We start from the raw sequence: 7,972 nt of genomic DNA on the forward strand, positions 1-7,972 counted from the left end.
CTTTTTTCACTGATTCTCAGGCACAGGCATTTAAGTAATGTTATGTTTGTAAAGGTATTCCAATGATGTATAATGTATTTTCCAAGCACTTGTATCAGAGATCTTTATGATATATAAGACTGTGTTGATGTTACAAAGAAAATATTTGGTCAGCATTTATTCTGAGATTTATGTCCATCTGCTGCATACATTCATCATTTAAATGCCCATTCAGTGGCCCATGCTTTTCACCATCCTAAGGGCCCGATGGATTGTTGACCTTCATCAGTGCTGTCCCCGCAGATGACTGCAGCATCCATTCAGCGCGGGACAGCGTTCTGAGAGGGGACAGGAGGGCACTGAGTCCTTCAGCCAGTGTAAGCACTGCGTTGCTTGACTGGGAAAGACACAAATATTTGATGAGTCCCCCAGCTAGCACTGCATTAAAGATGCAGCAGCGTGTCCGACAGCAACTCTGCAGCAGCTTAAGGACCAGTTTACTCTGAGTTGACTGAGATCAGTGATCTCAAAAAAGGAAAAACTAAGAATGTATGCAAACTAGGGGTGTAACGGTTCACAGAAGTCACGGTTCGGTTCGTACCTCGGTTTGGAGGTCACGGTTCGGTACGGTTCGGTACAACAAGAAAAAGCAAAAAAAAGTCCCAAATGCATAATTCCAGGTTTGTTGTTATTTATTTTTGAACAGTAGTGCAAGTTTCAGTTTAAAAATAAAGAACTCTGACATTTTGAATAATTAACTGTATTAAACAGTTAAAAACAAACCATACACAGTACCACACACACTCAGATGGCCATATTATCTATAATGGCTGATGTCAAACAAAAAGGTTTCATCAAGCTGTAAAGCTAAAAAGAATGTCTTGAAAATATGACATCATAAATAATAAGAAAGTGTTTCAAGAGCGCAAAGTCATTGAAAAACATATGCCAAAAGCTTCCGTTATTTATTTTGGTCTCACGGCTCTCATGTCTATTGGCTTCTTAAAAACAGCGGGGATCAGCTGTTGAACTGCTGTTGTCTTTTGCCGGGCTCCGGTGATTGGCAAATCTGGGTGATGCCTTCTGATATGATTTAGCATGTTTGGCGTGTGTTACCATTAGCATACCGCACCGCTGTCGAACAACGGCGACACACCGTCCTCGTCCGATCCACCACTCGCACACTTAATCGTTATTGTAGTCCACAGGGAACCCGAAATGTTCCCACACAGCTGATTTAAAAGAAGCAGGTGGGTTCTAGCTCCTGTGTTTTATCTGAAATCGCCATACTAACTTTTCTTCTTCTTGTATTTTGTTCGTTTTGTTGTTGTTTCTTCTTGTTCTTCATTTGTTGTTTAAGGGCGGCTGGCAAACAGCTTTTAGGCGCAATACCGCCCCCTGGATTATATATAGTGTAGTGGATACTGCCCTGAATGACAGACTTTTTTCCTACTCGTAAAAAAAAGGCGTATTCGCCGTGTGACTGCATGTGCCGAACCGTGACGTCCGAACCGTGACGGTACGGGACGAATACGGATACCGTTACACCCCTAATGCAAACAATTGTTCTTGATTAAAAAACCAGAGAAGTGTGGGTTCAGCTGAAAAAGGCATTAAATATAAGTCGCATACATTTTGAGATGTAGAAACGCTCTGCACATGGCACAAAGGTTATTGGACCTACTTTATTTATCTATCTATCTATCTATCTATCTATCTATCTATTTATCGTTTACACCAACATGTGTATAGATATGTGATGACAAGCAATTTGATTTGTTGTTAGAGGACACACTGAGTCGTGAAGCAACAGGCCTAAGGCTAAGTTAGATTGCCGATGCCATGCAGGAAATGTAACGGTCCCTATATCCCTAGCCTTTACTTAGCCTAGAATGTACAGTAAAGGTTGATTAGTGAGGCATAAAATTGCGGCAGTCATGCAGTTAATCTAGCTGTCTTTACTGGCTTCCTGACAGATATTTTACTCAGGGTCTTTAAAATCACACCATGGCTCCAATCACGCTTGAATGTTCTCTGAGGGCTAGCCACTTGCCTCCAGAGGGGACATCACATTCATTGACTGTCAGAATCCTGGCTTTATGTCTGAAGCTGTAAGGCCAGGATCACACAGAGACACCGTCACCACAGGCTGCTTCAAAAACTCCATAGCAAAGTGGTTGGGCTGTTAAAGCTTTCCCATTGACAAATCACAGTGTTATAGGAGGCTAATGTGTCAGAATATTGTATACAAAAAGGTAACTTATTAAAGGTCTCCTATCATGCAATTTTTTCCCAACCCATATATTATGGGTCTCAGATATATAAAACTATATAAAAGACATGTATATGATGTGTTTTGCTCAAAATACCAAACACATCATGCATTTTAGACATCCCTCTGTTTTTGCCCTGTTATGGCACATTTCCACTGCAGGACCTCGTACGGTATAGTTAGGCCTTGGTAGGCCAGGCTCACTTTATGCTGCGTTTCCATTACAGTTTAGTAGCTGGGGCAGTAACTATAGTAACGCAGTGTAGGCGGAGCCGTGACGTAATCTTCAATGCGAACCACAAAACCAACATCAGCCGTTAGCTGTTAGCACTCAGAGCTCACAGCTAACAGCTCCTCATATCTGTTCAGAAACTAGACAAAAGTTAAACAAGTACAAACCACAGATTGTCTGTGTCATGGTGAATACAGTCGCTGGTTTATTTATGTCTAAGCCGTTGTTGTGAGAGTGGACGGTCGGAGCATATACTGCGCTAGCTCAGCCGATCTCCATTCAGAAAACACGCATTTAAAAAGGTTTTTCGCCTGCCGTCTTTTGAAGGGCCAGAAAAACTGTGAAACAGTACCCGTTAGCCGGAACTACCCCTAGTGGAAACGCAACAAACAACGGGCCAGGTTTGGCACGGCACGCTTAAACCGTGCTACACGCTGCAGTGGAAATGTGCCATTAGAGAACTCCTGATTCGGGGTCCTTCGCTTTAAAAAAAAGAAAGAAAAGGAGGTGGAGCTAATGCCTGCTCAGAATTACACGGCAGATTCAGCTCAATGCTGCCGTTATTAAACGCCATATCATGTACCAAACCACATCAAGGATTATTTCTGAAACAGTATGGAGCTCAAATATTTTTCTCTTGCGGGTTTACCACAAGGTGGGTTTTTCTTCTTTCTGCTGTTTTACATATGTGCTCTCTCCAGTACTGCGTTAGCTCTGAGTGTTAGCATGCTTGCTAATGTAAACAAAGACTATATTACATCCAAAACAGTCGGGCATTGTTTCTGATACTGCAGTGGGTCCGCATTGCCGATATTATATATATATCGGACACAAATCTGGATCAGTTTCATTGTACCCCCCGTTTTTAGAGATGTGGGTAAGGGGGAAAAGAGAGAGGGTTTTATTACCTCACACTGTGTGAGTTCCCTGACACACCGGGGACACATATTTATAAAAGACATACAAAAGTGCATTTTGCATAATAGGTCCCCTTTAAATGCTTAACCTCCCTGATGTGCAACTAATGGCTTATATGCAGCATTTAGTTGGGACTAAATCAGGAAAATGCATGGTGGTCTAACCACGGTCGTTTGAGCCAAAGCTGATATATTAAAGTGTGAAATAATTTGAGACAAAGCATTCTGAAAGCATTTTAAGATAATGTGGGGGAAAAAAGAAGCCTTGCAAAAAGAGGACAATCAAGACTGCTCTCGGATGAGCCAAAGTCCCAATGAGAAAATGGGGAGGAGATAAAGGAGACAAGGAAGAAATTCACACCCTAGTTCTGAACCTGTGCCGTATTTCATTTCACAAAATTATGCCCAACCATTTGCCTGCAGTTACATTCATTGAAAATCCATCCCTGCGTTAATGGAATTATAAGATGTAGTGCACCTAATCAAATGGAATTGATTTAAGTTGCTTTTTGGCCCCGAGCCCTTGTAGTATTAGGGCTCTGCTTGTGTCTTCTGTTCCCCTGATGGTCCCTGGGTTTAGGGAACCGACTTGATGGACTATGTGCGTACCCTGGATGTGTGTTAAAACCGTTGTTTATAACTGTGTGTGTATGCTGGGGAAACTATGTTGGCTTAGTGGTGGAAAGAGTGAGCAGAGATGTGCAGTAGCCTACACTTGTGTGTCGATTTAAGCTAGAGCTGCCCCAAGGGCTTGCCAATCATGGTAAAGGTTCAGGGTCTTTGTTCATTTATATGTTTTTTATTTTGCATTAAACCCAAAGTGATAGAGACTACAGAACCACGTGTGTTTACATTTCGTCTTGTTTCAACGAGGGGAGAAAGTACCAGGCAAGAGTGTGAGCCGTGTTCTAGTTTTTGCCAATTTGACCAGGTCTCAGAGTTTCAGCCTATTGGTGTAATCATGCTTATTCTTGGCTGCTTTTAAAAAAAACGTATAGCAAGCTTGGTTGTATGGATGCAGTACGTAGTAGACATGAAATGTTGCCCCCTGTGTCTTTGTAGCATGAAGTTAAGTATGATACATTTAATCTGTAACCTTCAATCATTGAACTTCAGCTGACTACCTCATTCAACATAACAAACAGAAAATGTGCAAACACCAAGCAAGGTTGCATTCAGCACACCAAATAGCTTTTCCTGAAAATAGGCTGCTCTTTTGAAAGAGAAGAAGTCAGTTCAAGATGTCCTTGTCAAAAAAAGTAAACCAGTTGAATTATAATCTTATTCAGCGTAGTCACAAAACAGTTGCAAAACTACTTTCATATTGAATTTAATCAGCAATGCAGGACGAGTATTGAATAGGAATATGTGAATTAGTAATAAGGAAAGCGCTGTTGAGCAAAAAGAAAAGGCAGACACAGACAAAATGTACTGTGAGTAGAAAAATAATTGTACACCTTTACAACTGTTCATTCCAGCAATTCTAGGATCCTATTTTCTCTCAGTCCTCAGCTATGATTAGGCGGAATCAGATAAAGCATTGACATCACATGGAAAAACAACCTTTTTCCTCTGCTCTCTGAAAGCATGAAGCCAATTGCGTATGACAAATTGAGAGCATTTTTGCAATGCCCTTTGCCAAGCTTGTGCAACATTTGTTTCCCTGCCTCTTTCTCCTGTCTCCCTATCGTGGACACCTAATTCTCACATTTCCTGCATGCCTTGCAAACACAAAGGAAGGAGTGACATTTATTGGGCCTGGTTTATTTGTATTCCGTCTCTTCCCTCACTCCATGTCGGGTTTTATGAGCTCACTCAGGCGAAACATTAAAGAAGCTCATTCTTTATTAATCCTCACAATGACAATTCAAAGCTTTCGCCACTCACCGACTTTACAGTGTGCACTTTCTACTAAAAATCAGGTTACAGTCATTATTTTTTAAACATCGCTTGTTGCTGGTGTTTGTCAAGTTTTGCCCCATACAGGCTTTTCATTGTGTCAAACAAAACAAACAAGTAAGTAGGATTACTGTAGATAAAGAGTTGAGGTGAGTATTTCACACGGGAAGAAAGTGATAACCTTGCTCCTTATAATGTTGCATAAGAGTCTGCACTCAGCTGGTGGGTGACTTGACCTTGTAATGTCGGCACTCTATATCATCTTGTTTGCCTCATGTTTATACAAATGTATAAACATAGAATTAATTAAAACAGCAGACGGACCAAGGCTAAAGATTTGTACGCCTTTTTAGCAGCATTTTATTTCAAGACCACTTTAGTCACTTTGCATCTTGCAGCTGCCCTGGGCTCAGTATCAAAGTTCAACATCTGTGCCAACCCTGAGCAGCGATAAGCAAACACAGACATTAGAGAACAGATGTGCTCGTGGGAAAAATGGACTGAGTTGTCTGACATGCATTCGATTAGACTGAATGAGGCTATATTCAGATAAATACAAGACTTGATGTTTTACTTTTGGATTCAATGATGTTTCAAATCAATACTGGGACAGTGATAAGAGTTAATGTTGCGGGGAATGAGAGTCTGAAAGAGTTTAATCTGATGGCCTTTTCCCTTAGCCCTGTTTTCTTACTGCAGGGTCTTTCTACACTTTCAAACACACCTGCAGTGTTAGAGCTGGAATAGAGAAGTGGTTGTATCATTGGTTGATGACTGAAGAATTTAAGGAAATGAGGACAGAGGCTACACTTGGCCTAAATTGGTGGTGAGGGAAAATGATGGCTGAGGAACAACAGAAGTGTTGTTATTGTAGGGAAATCAATTATTCTTTTTTATTAATAACTCGAGATGAGGGAGCCAGAAATTCTTTGTCTAATAAAAATCCAATGTAATACTTGACTATGAAGTTACTGACAGCATGTAATATACAAAGCAAACATTTATCAATCATGTCAGAGAATACAGAAAAGGCTTTCAACTATGTAAAACACCATCATCGCAGATCGTCATGAGATGTGTAATTCATGCTGAAAAGGTAGTAGGGGCAACTCAAGACAGATACAAGGTTCTTAGATTGGAAACATGAATGGTTTTGGAAAAGAGTTGTGAGGATGAGAGAACCGAAAAAAGGAAAAACCAAACACTCTCTCTTCATGGACAAAGAAACAAGTAGAAAGGGAACTTATGCAGATAACATTGAAACTTCAATCATCAAAAATCTCTTAACAGTGACAATCATTCACAAATAGTTGGTTCAAAGCCAGGGAAGACAAAGTGATAGTAGGACCATTTTCCTAGCTGTATCAGCATTTAAAACCCATTCAGGAAAGTTTCTCGCATAAGCTCATGTTGTCAATAACTCTGCTACTTTGAATGTTTCAATAAAGTTGAGTGATAATTCAATGCGCCCAGAGGGAGGTGGGGGAGGGGTTTGGGTAGCCCCTACTTTAAGACATAATGATGGATTATGACCAAACCAAACTGCACACGGAAGTGCACAATCAGCTAAATGTAAGCCGGAGGCTGAGATTTTCATAAATATGTATGGCATCTTACATATTGTTAAAAGCTTGCAGTGAATTACAGATCAGCATTATCAATTCAGAAATACAGAATACGGCCAAGGTACATTTCAAAAGCGGCTTACTTCATGAGATGCAAATATGACAAAAAGAGAAGAAGAACTTTAAGTGCCTCACTTGAATTTCAGGTGCATACAGAATAAGTTCAAGTGACATTTTGTCCCAGTAGTTTTCACCTATCAAAGTCCATTTTAAAGAATATTCCTCTAAGTACACTTTATTACACCATGAAAAGAAACTTGAAGAAGAAAGTTTGAAAAGTCCAGACTTGATGGGGGTCATGGGGCAAGAACTCAGAAACAATATCTGCAGCAGCCCTTCCTACAATCTCAGTTTCAGTTTCTGAAGCAATCACGGGCCAGCAGAGCAAAACCGCACCGCAATTAAGCTGTCTGTGATTTTTAATTAAAACTAAGAGGCGTGATCCGTCTAAAACTTTGTTTGCCTTTCAGGCAACACAAGTTATCATCTTTGTAATGGATACGATTATAATGTTGTATGAAAAATGATCACATTACTATTCCTAATTTCAAATAATAAAGGGCAGGCAGAAAGTGACAATATAAGTTCCTTTTTCCTTCCTTGCAGTTTGCCGCCCAAACGTTGTTACAATTAGGACAATAATTGTGATAGAAACATGAATAATTCAAAGGTGTAAGCATTTCCAGCTGTACCCAGTAGGCACAATCAATAGGCCGCCTGATGCCTTTACCAAGGCAAAGTCCATTACAAGTTCTAATGCATCTGAGTAGCTTCTGAACCAAAAAGCAATTTAATGTTGATAACTCTGGGGAGTGCACAGAGGAACTTGAGGAAGAAAAATAAACAAGAGCAGCGAGTGCATACAGCCCTGAGGGATACAGGCCTTTACTGTACAAAACTGTTGACTTGGACCTTTTATTGACAACCTGTACATCAAAACTTAAAGAGCCCATGTCATGCTTTTCCGGTTATTCAGAATCAGAATACCTTTATTAGTCCCACAGAGAGGACATTTGCAACCCGTCCCCTTGTGTGTTATGAAGGTTTG

Source organism: Gymnodraco acuticeps, unplaced genomic scaffold (genome assembly GCF_902827175.1).
Source record: "Gymnodraco acuticeps unplaced genomic scaffold, fGymAcu1.1, whole genome shotgun sequence".
Classification (NCBI taxonomy): Eukaryota; Metazoa; Chordata; class Actinopteri; order Perciformes; family Bathydraconidae; genus Gymnodraco; species Gymnodraco acuticeps.